Source organism: Adiantum capillus-veneris, chromosome 9 (assembly GCF_014529385.1).
Source record: "Adiantum capillus-veneris isolate H3 chromosome 9, ASM1452938v2, whole genome shotgun sequence".
Taxonomy (NCBI): domain Eukaryota; kingdom Viridiplantae; phylum Streptophyta; class Polypodiopsida; order Polypodiales; family Pteridaceae; genus Adiantum; species Adiantum capillus-veneris.
This window is the reverse complement of record NC_140939.1, coordinates 92,657,529-92,671,749: the sequence shown is the minus strand read 5'-3', so window position 1 is coordinate 92,671,749 and position 14,221 is coordinate 92,657,529.

Below are 14,221 nucleotides of genomic sequence, written 5' to 3'. Positions count from 1 at the left end.
TTCTACTCTTTGGCTCAAGTTTGTTCCTAAATTCCTTTGGAACGTGAGTATATGCCTCACAGCCAAAGACTCTGAGATGCTTGTATGAGGGCATTTTGCCTGACCATACCATCTCTGGCACTGAATCCTTCTACAAAACCTTGCTAGGAGATCTATTTACAAGATGAACAGCTGTTGATACAGCTTCAGCCCAAAACCCATTTGGCAACTGCGCATTAGACAACATACTTCTGACCTTCTCTTGTATGGTCCTATTCATCCTCTCAGCAGCACCATTTTGAGGAGGATTGTAAGGAGCAGTAAGTTCACGTTTTATACCTTTTGACTCACAAAAGTCCTGAAAGGCCTTTGAAACATACTCTCCACCATTGTCAGTGCGTAAGAATTTAAGCTTCTTGCCACTCTGATTCTCCATAAGTGTCACAAACGTTTTGAAAACACTAAACGCTTCATCCTTGTGCTTGAGAAAGTAAACCCATACTTTCCTCGAGTAATCATCTATAAATGTCATAAAGTAAGAAGCTCCCCCTAGAGATAGGTTAGGCATAGGTCCACACAAATCACTATGAACAAGTGCCAACTGTGTATCTCTTCTACTGCTTCTATGCTTATGTGGCTGCTGTGTTTGCTTACCATACAGAAAATGTTCACAGAATTCAAAATCATTAAATGAAAAGCCAGGTAAATAACCAGAACGAGACAAGATTTCCATTCCCTTCTTGGACATATGTCCTAACCGGCTATGCCACAAAGAAACGTTCGGCTGCTCGGTTACATTGATTACATTTTTAGAGACATTTGGTACATAAATCATGTAAAGTCCTCCAGACTTTACTCCATGTGCTAGTGTCATAGAACCCTTGGATATCTTCCACATGTTCTATCCAAAAGTGGTGACGTAGCCAGCATCATCAAGTAAACCTGTGCTGATCAAGATCTTTGTAATTGCGGGAACATGTGGAAGATATCCAAGGGTTCTATGACAGTAGCACATGGAGTAAAGTTTGGAGGACTTTACATGATTTATGTATCAAATGTCTCTAAAAATGTAATCAATGTAACCGAGCAGCCGAACGTTTCTTTGTGGCATAGCCGGTTAGGACATATGTCCAAGAAGGGAATGGAAATCTTGTCTCGTTTTGGTTATTTTCCTGGCTTTTCATTCTCTGCAGTCTCTTTTCATGTGACCCTTCTTGCCACAATGGTAGCATTCTATGTCACTCTTGCCTTTAGCACTGCGGGACTTGCTACGAGACTGATTCCTCTTTCCACCTTTGTACTTTTCTTTGGTCCTTCCCCTGACAACTAAGGATGTTCCTTTGCCTTTGTCCATTGTCTTTCTATTGTTTTCTTCAGTAAGCAGACTTCCTTCTACACCTGCTATGTTCAAACCATCTGGAGGTGCAGAATTACTCAAAGCTGTGCGAAAAGTGTCCCAACTTTCCGGCAATGTGATCAACAGGAACATAGCTCTAACAGGTTCATCAAACTTGACACCTTGAGCTGACAACTGACTATAGATTGTGTTGAATTCATTCAGATGATTGGACATAGGTGTCCCTTCTTTCATCTTCAAGTCAACAAGCTTCTTAAGCCAGTATACCTGTGAAGCTGCACTCTGCTTCTCATAAAGATCACTCAGCTTTAACCATGCTTGATAAGCCGACATCTCGTCTGCTACATTGAAGTAAACGCTTTCTGCCAAAGTCAGCATAATGGTAGAAAGTGCCAATTCATCCATTTCGCTCCATTCATCTTCGTCCATATCTTCTGGTTTTATCCCTTTGAGCTTTATAGGTTTTATCTGCTTCTTTTGTACCAACACGTGCCAAATCTGCTTCTTCCACAATGGGAAATTGGTTCCATCCAGCTTCTTGATATTGTAAAGGGCAGTGTCCTGTGATCCAGCCATAGCTACGCTTCACAATAGTTTACTTTTCTGGGATAAATTCGGCAGAGTTTCCCTTGTAAACTGACCTCTGAACCAATATCAACCTGTCAAATGAACCAAGAAAGCTTCAGATTCTACAGAAATTTTGGCAGAGTCTCCTTTGTAAAATGGCTCTGGTGTACTAAAAACAGACCAAAAAACAGCTCAAAAAACACTGTCTCTCTGACACTGTAAGCTGCAGGTAAACCTGTCCTGCACCTGTACTATCTCTCACTGTCCTGTCATTGTCCTATAAGCATAGACTGCGACAATGCCTCAATGACAGTAAAGCAAAGATGCAATCCCAGCTGTCTAACTCACAGCCAATACATCCTAGCTGCCTATCTAAGGGTGCTCGAGGGATCGCTCCAAGACCTGTATCACCGAAAGGATCTCAACATTCGAGAATCCCCCAGCTCAATAAAACCTCACTCGACCCTCAACAAAGGCTGCAGTAAATGTGACAGTACATAGACTTCCCACAAAGTCATACATCCACAAATTTCCCACTGTATGCTGTAACCGCTGCAGCGGTTGTTTGCTGCGTGACTCACAGCCAGCAAACCCTCAACACACATACATCATCTTTGACAATACATCCCATGTGGAAGTACCTGCAATGTCAGGATGAAATCTGGAATATCAAGCAGCAAACACAAGCTACCTGATGAACTAGTGGATGTCGCCTACAGTTTGTGTGTAGATGCGCCCGTGTCGTATGTGACACGCCTCCAAGAACTGTGAGCCGTCCTTTGATGTGTAGACAACCACAAATCAGCACTCTGGGAGTGTCGATATCCTCAGCACCTGCAGTCGTGGCCGAAAACCCCAAATTTGCAGAGTCGGATCTGCACCCGTCGAGACCACGTAGTCGGAAACGGCCTGCGCAGACCTTTGTCGAAGCCGAACGGTGGCCGAGATGACCTCAGAATGAAATTCTGACAACACCAAGCCCTTCAGGCAACCCCACGAGATTTGGGGCCGTGTTTTCGCCTGTCAAATTTCACTCCAATCTGAGTTGGTGACTCTAGCCTCCTACAGTGCTGCCCCGAGCCTCGATCTGAGCTCTGATACCAGTTGAAGGAGTACGAGTGGAAGTGCGACGCGAGAGAGAGTGCGAGAAGAAGAGCACGATGATATGGTGAACTCGCTCTACTGTAATGTGTAGAGCATAGTGAGTTCTTATTAGGTTTTTACAAAAGAATATGTGTACATACATGGCGGCCCGCCCACTTACCTTGGCGATCACATTGGGCTTTATACCCCAACATGGACTAGAAAACAGATTTGACCAGCACCTAGGGACTTTGTCGAGACACATAATTGAAATAATGGCGCCAGTCAGTCTAGAGACTCATATTCTCCACATGTGGAATATGTCTCATGTAAGGATGTTTTTTACTCCGTTAGCGTAGGAGCCATTTTCCAGTCCATGGCCTCTCATTAACCCACGTGGCACAACTTTTGAAACGGCGAGATTCGTTAAATACAACAGCAAGTCATCGGCTTTTTTATCTGGCAACAAGAGGTCGTCGCAAGTCTTGCTTTTTGATTCCAGCAGGTCATCGCAATTCCTCAACTCCTCACCTCGGTGCACATCAGTAGGTCGTCCTCGCAGGTCCAGTAGGTCATCGCAATCAGCAACTCCTCAGTGTCATCGTCAAGGTCGGCTCTCTCTCTCTCTCTCTCTCTCTCTCGTGTATGTATTTCTGAGTTGTTGTCTCTCGCCAGCCTGAAGTCCGCCAGCTTAGCCGTCTCCAGCCTACCTCTCCTCTATAGCAGAATGTTATCTGGGTACACATCCAGATGCAACACTCCGTTCTCCTCGTGGCAGAACCTTAGAGCGGTGACCATGGCCTTCACCATCAACGCCCCCTCATGGCACGTCATGTAGAGCCCCTGCCTCCTCCTCCCATTCATCATGTCAAGTGGCGTTCCACCTTCGCACAAATCCATCGCTACGCAGGGCAAGCTCCCATTGCCATCTGTCAAATGCACCCTACGCAGCCTCACTATCAGCATTACTGGTGCGACCGCGTGAGTGGATAGCCGCCGCATGATGCGGATCTCTACGTCCCCAGCCAGCCGAAGCTGGTGCTTGCGGTGCATTTCATGAGCAGAAAAGCCCTTTGACCAAGATCTTGCAGGCCATGATATGCTCTGCCCCGCAGGTTGCAGCTCTAACTCGCCGCCCGCTGTTGTTACTTTGATGATTCCTTCTGACTTTGAATACTTTCCCATAGCCTCCCTCACCAAGAGATCCTATTATCTCCAGATTGGATATGGTGACCATGGACAACCTCGTACTGTCAATATTGCTGCATGCTGTCTCCAAGGGCGGCCATTCTTGCGCTTCTTTGGTTACAACCAAGGTAGTCCTGATCTGCGTGGCCGCCAGCTCGTACTGTTGCTGAGCATTATAACCCAACATGATCTCTCTATCTCTCGGATTTAGGTTTAGGCGCAGCAATGAGATCGTCGCGATGAATCCAGGCTGGTCCGTGTTCGTTGTTTATTTAATTAAGTGCAGATTATGCTAGTAATTACAGGTGGAATTTTCTCCTTCTAGAGAAAGTAAAAAACGATGATTGAGGTTGTTGGAGAAGAATGTCGTGCTTGGAAATGCATTGGTATACATGTATGCTAATTGTGGTGTACTTTGGAAAGCACAACAAGTTTTGGAAATTGCATCCCTGGCCTCTCAGTAACCCATGTGGCACACTCAGGAGCAATTCGATCTTCTCCACAAGCAGTTCGTAGGTTACATAGCTTGTTGGCCAGTATGTATGTTAAGTGTAGTGCACTTGTCAGGGCACAACAAGTTGTTGATGAGCTTCCAGTCTGGGATGTCGTCGGTCGGATTGCACTTATTGCAGGATATGCCCGACATGGGTAGGGTCACAAAGCTCTGGGCTGTTTTCATCGCTTGCGAAGCGAGGGCCTCTCTCCGGATGCGGTCACCTATGCTTATGCCTTGAAGGCATGCGGTATTATTCAAGACCTTGATCTGGGTAAAAAAATTCATGACGAGATTGTTAGTCAGAGGTTTTTGGAGAAGAATGTCGTGCTTAGCAATGCGTTGGTATACATGTATGTTAATTGTGGTGTATTTTGGAAAGCACAACAAGTTCTGGACGAGCTTCCCAACCGAGATGTCATCTCTTGGACTGCATTAATTGCAATATATGCCCAACAAGGCCAGGGCCAGGAATCTTTGAATTGTTTCCATTGTATGCGAAGTGAGGGTTTCTCTCCAGATGCAATCACCTATGCTTGCATTTTGAAGGCATGTGTCATTATGTGACACATTGTATGGACAAACAAATTCACGATGAGATTGTCAATCAGGGGATGTTGTAAAGAACTGTCATGCTTGGCAATGATTTGGTTGACATATATGCCAAGTGTGGTGTACTTTTGAAAGCTCAACAAGTTCTTGACGAGCTTCCTGATCGAGATGCGGTCTCTTGGAATGCATTGATTGCAGGTTATTCCCAATAGGGGCAAGGCCAAGAAGCATTGGGATGTTTCCAGCGGATGCGAAGCGAGGGCTTCTCTCCAGATGCAGTCACCTATGCTTGCATTTTGAAGGCTTGTGGCACTTTGAAAGACGTTGACATAGGAAAACAAATTCATGATGAGCTTGATAGTCGGGGATTGTTCAACAAAAATGTCATGCTTGGTAATGCTTTGGTTGACATGTATGCCAAGTGTAGTGTACTTTCTGAATCACAACAAGTTCTTGACGAGCTTTATGTCCGGGATGCAGTCTCTTGGAATGCATTGATTGCAAGATATGCCCAACAAGATCAGGGCCAAGAAGTGCTTGGCTGTTTTCATCAGATGCAAAGTGCCTTTCACAGTTGAGCACCATCGTTCTTACTTCCACCAGATTTGGACGTATGAAGCGACGAGTGAATTTTGATAGGCTTTGATTTGACACAAGCTGAAATATAAAAATTCCCTCTTCTTCCTAAAGTTCCTCCACCCAAATAGTCACAAGCTTATCTCCTTCATCCTCCATTGTCGTCTCTTGTAGCGGGTTAAGAGCAGGAGATGCCCAATATCGTTGATGCAAGGTGCATCGACGACAGACATTCAATCCGCGGTGAGTAAGCATTATCATTCTGTGATTTTTGACATTTTTGACACTACGAACGCAGTTAATGAGCACACTGAGAACGCTGCCGTGGGAATGGCACGTTCCCTCGTATTATAAAAATTGGGGAGGACTGTGCAAACTCCCCCGTGCAAGAAAACTTGCATGTTTTTTTTTTTTGAAACATAAAAATTGGAACAACAAACAATTAATAACGTTGACATCTTGTATGATTACGTACGAACATTGAGCTTGGCAAACCTCTAACCCTCCTCGTGGTTTTCTGCAAGGTACCCCTCTGAAGCACTACAATCGGTATCTCATTCTTTCAAGGTACACCTTTGAACCACGGCAATCCGTGGCCTCTCTCTCTCTCTCTCTCTCTCATCCTTTCATAAATTTTTTTACTTGAGAAATTTTTAAATGGCATATATAGTTTTCAATATTTTGCTCGAGAAAGATTTAGAAGAGTTACGGCAACAAGGGGAGGATGCCTCACTGGCATCTGGAGGGGGGCGTATGCATGTAACTATGGGATCGCTATGAGGTACCTTGTGATTACCAAATATCGACAGCTGCCTTTTGGTTTGAAAGAGCTTGCTAAGATTTCAATATGGGTCTTAATGCATCCGTGCAAACACCTTAAGAGCCAAGACAGGATCAATAGGAATTGTCATTGTTGATTGTTTCACTTTGATTTGGGTCTGCAATGCAGTCTTGAAGAGTTAGTTTTGTTGGGACATTGTGAAATAGAATGACTGGAATGTCGTAAAAAGAGGCTGGGATGCACACGTTCTGGGAGAAGCTCCTCACAAGTTCAAGAGTGGTATAGAAGCTCTTATGCAATTGAAGGCAGATAATCCAAAATTCAATGACCAATACTGTCCTCCAAAATTGCAAACTTGATGGTTTGTAGTATTTGGTAGACTTTTTATTGAGCATCATGAACACATTCATATTTGTGATGAATTAGATTGGAAAGAATTCACCTTCGAATTTTGAAACTGCTTCTCACATTTTCAGCCATGACCTATACCTACATACATTCCTCTCCAGCCATAGCGTGGGCTCTCCACTGTGTTTCATCACATAATCCTTGAGCATTGAGAGTCATTTATCCATATAGTTCATCACATGTATCTTTTGGTCCCATACATCATATTTACCACCCAAAACGATAATAAAAAGTCACGTGTACCTTTGGTCTTACAGGTCATATTTGTCCATCCAGGACGATAATAAAAAATATACCTCTCTCTCTCTTTCTCTCTCTCTCTCTCTCTCCCCCTGCCCCCCAAGTTTGTTCTAGAGGTTCTTGTTTTCTCTTACCCTCGGACTCTGCGGCTAATGGAGCACTCTAGTTATTAAAAAATAGCATCCTTCAAGTACAAGATCACGTGTACCTTTGGTCTTACAGGTCATATTTGTCCATCCAGGACGATAATAAAAAATATACCTCTCTCTCTCTCTCTCTCTCTCTCTCTCTCTCTCTCTCTCTCTCTCTCTCTCTCTCTCTCCCCCTGCCCCCCAAGTTTGTTCTAGAGGTTCTTGTTTTCTCTTACCCTCGGACTCTGCACCTAATGGAGCACTCTAGTTTTTAAAAAAGAGCATCCTTCAAGTACAAGATGTCCTTGTGTGTGGAGGTAACTGCAAACACTCTATGACAGGAGTGAGAGGGACCCTCATTAGCCTTGCTCCACCCTGGCTAAACCGAACTCCTTGAGTCCCTAGACCATGTGGTATCCAATGTGACAACATGTGCCAAATCGAATCCTACAAGTGGATTCATAACAACATAATGTACATTGGACACTACGGCCCAAAATACTTGTTTCGACATGCCCTTGGCATGGCCCTAGGGATTGAACTGAAAGTTCAGTTACCTGTATTCAAATGCACAGGAGTACGTCTCCCACATGTGAAAAAACCAAGCAACATTGCACTGGACGCCTTGGGTATTGCCTTCGCAATCCAAACATGTTTGGTAGAATCTACGTAGTCAAACCACTTGGTACGACTCTTTGTAGAAACTGCTCAACTAGCAGGTAACGGTAACCAACATAGTTAACCGTGTATAGAATGATGAGAATCAACTTGAAAAGTTGAAGTAAGCACCCATGGGGTCTTACCCCAAATCAATGTGTCCATAGACACTCGTAGTGCTATAGAGAGAGAGAGAACAAGAGCGTGAGGATACACATGCGTGTAAAGCCTAGCTCTTATGGACAACCATGCTGTCTCAACTGATTGCTGCATTGATACTTCCTTGTAGAGATCAGCTTCTGTGAGTTGAAGATTATCAAAAACTCAACTTGAGTGTCGCACTGAAAACATGTAGTGCAAAAATGACACCCTAGACATCCGTAATGACAAGACTCTTGCTTGTCCAGTAACGTCGATGTGTACTTCCCGGGGTAGATCTGTTCGATCTTGAAAACACGCACCCAAAGAATGCCAATAGTTAGGTCTTACTGTTGGCCTGACAATGGCTCTTTAGCCAGTGTGTCTCATAGCCATTATGCAAATTAGTGTTGAATGGACAAACCGATGAGCATAACATGTATCAAAAGCTTCTTAGAATATTTTTTTATAATTCCTTTAGAGAGAGAGAGAGAGAGAGAGAGAGAGAGAGCATGCTGGGCTAAGGAACTTTCCTTAAGTTTTAGAGTGTGTACCCAAGCTGTGTGCTCTTACGCATCTTATGCCTAAATTGCAGTGTAGCGTATAATCATATTGCAGTTTTTCGGTATGACTGTCTCATCGAGACAGATAACAGAAAAAAAAAAACTCATTCCGACCCACCTACTACCAAGTAGGGGTCGTGCTTGTATGAGGATGACCTAGCATTGGCACTTTGCCCGTAAAATAAGTCCTAGATCTAGGTTCCTTTTAGTGTGATCATGTGGTGATAGCAACCAACAATCATATTAAACAATCCATCACTTAGTCTGTCCTTGATAGAGTTGCGAGTGTGATAGGCGGAAGCGTAATGCATGAAGTGGTAGAATCGAATCCACCTCATTAGCATGACTTGCATGCAGAATTGTAAGCCCTTGTGGAGAGTGATGGCCTCAATCCTGAGAACCAAAAACATAAGTGCCTTACACAGTGTAGACTGGTAGGGATTCTGTGAGCTAATATTCCCATTTTGGTAGTTCCCCAAACTTGTGTGCCACTGCCCGTGATGCTAAGTCATTGGGCAGTGCCTTGGCACAAAGGAGAAGCCTTGCTTCATATGAAATTGCCAAAGCACTTTGCTTTGCACAATGACAGTAATTGCCAAGTAAAGTGTAAACAGGGAAAAACAAGAAAAACTTAAACTTGGTTAACCTGGTCGTTGTTGCTGCAACCAGTTGTCGTGAAATTTGGAAGGGAAAACTCATTCCAAAACGGCTCATAGCCATATTTGCACAGACGCCCTCGTATATCCTATACACCCGTCTGGGACGTAATGAAATAACCTGCAAACACATTGCCTATTCCTTCCCAATTTTGTATGCTCATAGCATATGCCAAACGTGGCCAGCCTCAATGCAAGATGTATAAATTGAAGCTTTGCTTCATATAAATATTTCTGGCCTTATTGGCAGCAAATGCTATCGACGACAGATATCATAGCAAAGAGAATCGACCTTGTCGATTATGCACAAAAAATCGACCTTGTCTACTTGTAGATCTGTTGGAAAAACAGAATTATATGTGCAAAGTATGTGCATCTCGTACATACTTGAGTCGATGAATGATATCCACGATCCATCGTAGACGCCCATTGCATACCATAGTTATCACACAATGTGCAATAAACAAATACCAACTACGTACCTCATGAAGTACACCTGCCGATGAAATGGCCGTTGTAAGAATCGAATGAGTTGGAATCAAGGTTCACAGATGTTCGACTTCGTGCTGCCAAGGGCCGTGCCCAATTTGCAAGCAATTTGGAAGCTTGTGAGAAACTTCCATGCTCTAGTGGTGTTACACAAACCATACCCATGAGCATCTGTGACGAGCCTTGCTCCCGTGTAATCCCATTGAACTGCTGAATGAGTTGTGCTTCAAGTCAAGGCGATAGAGACTCCAGCCATGCGTGATTCTAATCGCTATGTCAAAAATGTATTCCAGTAGCATCATACTAAACGCATACATTCAACAAATACTTATCATTTAAAAAGGCAATACAAGCCTTGCTTGTCGGCAATCATCAAAATTTTAATGCAGCATGGTAGGCATTAAACAAATGATGCAAATGATAAGGGTGCTGCAGATTTAGAAATCGTGCAAATTTGTAAATGAATGATCAAGCACACTCGCCAAACCATGTCAAGAAATGGAAGTAATTAAAAAAAAATCAAAACGAATGCCAAAACTTAAACAGAAGTACCTTGTCTTCGAAGGCTTTAGACAAATATTATGCCTATCCTTATCATCGCACTTGCTTAGAATCTAGTTCTGCATAACTGTGCCTTGGAAAATAAAAAAATATGACCATAGAGAGGTCCATGATGCACAACGGAGGGAATCCGCATTCCATAGAACTGTCTGCAGCACCATGGCCGAGAGTAACCTAAGTATATGCGCCTAGATTGCCGTGCATGTATTGCCTGGACAGCATGTATTCGGCCAATGCCCTTGCGGGTGGCATGCAGACATGCCCGCCTTGCAAGCTATGTAGTTGTACATGCCGTGCATGTATTGCCTCGATAGCATGTATTTGGCCAATGCCCTTGTGGGTGGCATGCCTTGTGTTGGCCATGCATGCCAGAGAAGAGCCCCTGCTGCCTATGGGAACCATACCATGCTAAATTTGGGGGGGAAAAAATAAAAGGAAAAATTTAACCTTACTGCAACGATGGTAGAGGCGGCCGCCTGACGCAGGCGATGCAAGAGGTGCAGCGCGATTAGATGCTCCCTTCAAGTCGCATCTTTGACGAGTTTTTCTCCCCATGCCGGTGCGCTCCCAGCGATCCCACCTTTTGACACTTCTAACGCAGTCGATTGTCTGCTCCTCCTCCCGCTAAGCGGGCTTGCCCGCGTGCATGTAATCTCCCCTTGTGGCTTCGGCCTTCCCGCCTAGCAAGAGTGTCTACACACGCAGGGTGCCTCGGCCCCGACCTCTTGCATAGTTGGCTTGATCACCACGGCTTGCCCTCCATGCAAGACCATGCACGCTCTACTGCGAAAAACTAGGGCGAGAGAGAAGATTTCGATGCCCTTGGCCCTCCTATATATAGCCCATGTACCTATATATAGGCCCTTGGCCCTCCTATATATAGCCCATGTACCGCATGTGTATCCATCGGCCCTTGGCCAGGGCCGTTCCCTCCTATAGTCCTACCCTTGGCATCACAAATGCAACCCTCTCTCTCTTCTTGGTCGACCCCTCTTACTAATTGTTGGCCTCCCATTGGCTCTTGTAAAGCTTAGCCAATCACAAATTAGAAGTATAATTGATAGCCTTATGACAAGTGTCGCCATTTCCCCTTTTGTGAGAGATTTAGGTAATTAAATAATTCAATTAAACTCTCATTAGACCTCTTAGTCGTCTGGCCAATAGGAATCAAGCCATTGGGTTGTTGGATGCTAATTGGACCCCTTGGTAGACCGTCCAATAGTCTTCTAGGGAGCTTAATTTCTATTGGTTCTTTTATCAAGCATTCTTTTTTAAAATTTGACTAGACTAACTTTACCTAATTCTCATTGGTCCACCTCTATGGCCATCCAATAGGATTTGAAGGGAGCTTGGGGGCAACTGGCCTAGGAGCTTGACACGTGTCTAGTATTCGCTTTGTGTAAAGGGGGAGCTTTGGAGTGTGTGTGTGTGTGTTTCTCTCTCATCCCCTACTAAAAGAGCTCGCCCCCTCCTTCCTAGGGATGTGGGAAGACTTTTTAGTCTTCCCATGACCATCCAATTTTCCCTACTTTGGCCTTTAGACAATTGAGTTAATTTTTGGAACTTTAGCCTATGGAAGTCTTAATGGAGTTGAACCTTAGGTCTTTAAAGCCCCATAGAAACACATTGCTCTTTTGCAGACTGTCCCCCTTTGGATCTCTATTTTTCCTCCTTTGGATCTTGCAGAGACCGGTCTAGGAGCCTTACCAATATTCTAGCTTTTACTCCCCTGGTACTTCCCCATATTAAATTATCAGTTTAACATGAGAAAATAATTTGGGAGAATTAGATATTAGTTTTTATGACAACCTCTCTCTTGAAAGCATAGTCGTCCTCGACTATGAAGTAGAGAAGATAAAGCCTAGTCATTAGTCCGTTTGCTAGCGGGTAGAGGATCCCTATTTTACCCTACGACACCATTCCAGAATGGATGACTATTCCATTTGGTGCTTGAGAGCCTTAGCTGCCACAAGCATGTCTGCACTTTAGTCCTTATCAATTTGAAAGGGCGGTGGTAATGCGTGTGCTAATCTCCACCCAACCGTGCTATCTTATAGCCTCCCCCTAGCATACACACTATCCGGCCGTGCCGGTGGCCTTGCCCATAGGACCCTTGTCCTTACATTACCCCCCCCTTGTCCGCACTTAAGAAACGTAGGAAAACGTTTCTTAAGTGCGGAGACATTCTACCATGTAGAACCTTCTTCACGTCTATCTAGCCATTTTACCAACACCTGTCGTCTGATATGATTTCTGGTGCGAAGCTCATGAGAATCCAAAATCTTTTCAGGCTAATGAGGAATGCTTGGCGGTGTGATACGGTCAACCAACACACCTGTGTCAATGACATTATCATTCTGTCCTATCTGTTTTCGTAAACGGCTAACATGAAAAATAGGATGAACTCGTGAGTGCTCTGGAAGAGCTAACTTCTGGCCACTTGACCTATACGTTTGAGAATGGTAAACGGTCCACAATAGCGTGGTGAAAGTTTAGCAACTTTTCTCGTCTTCAGACTTTCTGAATGCTCCGCAACTTTGAGGAAAACCTTGTCTCCTTCTTCGAAAGTAGCAAGACATCGATGCTCATCTGCGTACTTCTTATATCGATCTTGAGCTTGCTTAACATTCTGTCGAGCAACTCGAAGCATGTCAAAATGTTCTTGGACAAAATCCTTCGCTTGTTGTATCTTCTCCTTAGCCAACCCCACCGTAACGGGTGATCTAGGTTGAAATCCATACAGAAGCATAAATGGACTAAACCCTGTAGTCACATGCTTTGAACTATTATAAGCAAATTCCAATATAGGTAAGTAGTCTTCCCAATAGGTTTGCTTTTTGCTAACGTATGCTCGTAGCATATCCTCTAGCACTTGATTAACTCTTTCTGTTGACCATCCGTTTCTGGATGATCAGCCGTACTTAGATTAAGTTTAGTTTCTAACTCTTGGAACATAGCTCTCCTTAAACTTTCGATCTCTGTCACTAATGATACTAGCTGGAAGACCGTAGAGTTTATATATATGCTCGACAAATAGCCGTGCTAATTCTGGTGTCTTAACCGTAGTCTTAGTGGGAATGAATCGACCCATCTTTGTTAGATGGTCTACAATTACCCAAATGGCATCATGGCCATGATTTGTAGTAGGTAGTCCTACTACAAAATCCATAGAGATACTCTCCCACTTACCTTGTGGAATCTCTAAAGGATGTAAAAGGCCACCTACCTTGAGGCGCTCTGCCTTATTAACTTGGCACTATTGGCAGTTTAGTACGTACTCTTGAACATCATGATGTAAGCCCGGCCAATAAAATTGCCGTCAAACTAAGGCATACGTCTTACGGATACCTGGATGACCAACACTTGGACTATCATGACACTCAAATAAGATTTGGCGCCTAGTGTCTGAGTCCTTTGGCACACATACTCTACCTTTGTGGAGTAAGTAGCCATCATCAATGGAAAAATTCTTCCATCGCTTAAGCTCTTCCTGAGTAGGGGTGGAGCTCTATGTGTTGGAGTTTCTATCTGCGCGTGCAGAGACATGTTGATCTGGTTGTTTAGAGACATGTTAGTGTGAGGGATCCCTTTTTAAAACTGCACTCCACACTTTAGTATATGATTGATCTTGTGCACACTTGCCACGTAATGACTCCAAAAATCCACTCTTTAGTTCCATGAAAGCAAGTGAATTAATCTGAGGCATCCGACTTAGTGCATCCGCTACTACATTATATCGCCCCTTGCAATATCGTAGCTTACAATCATAATCTTGAAGGATTTCTACCCATCTAGCTTTACG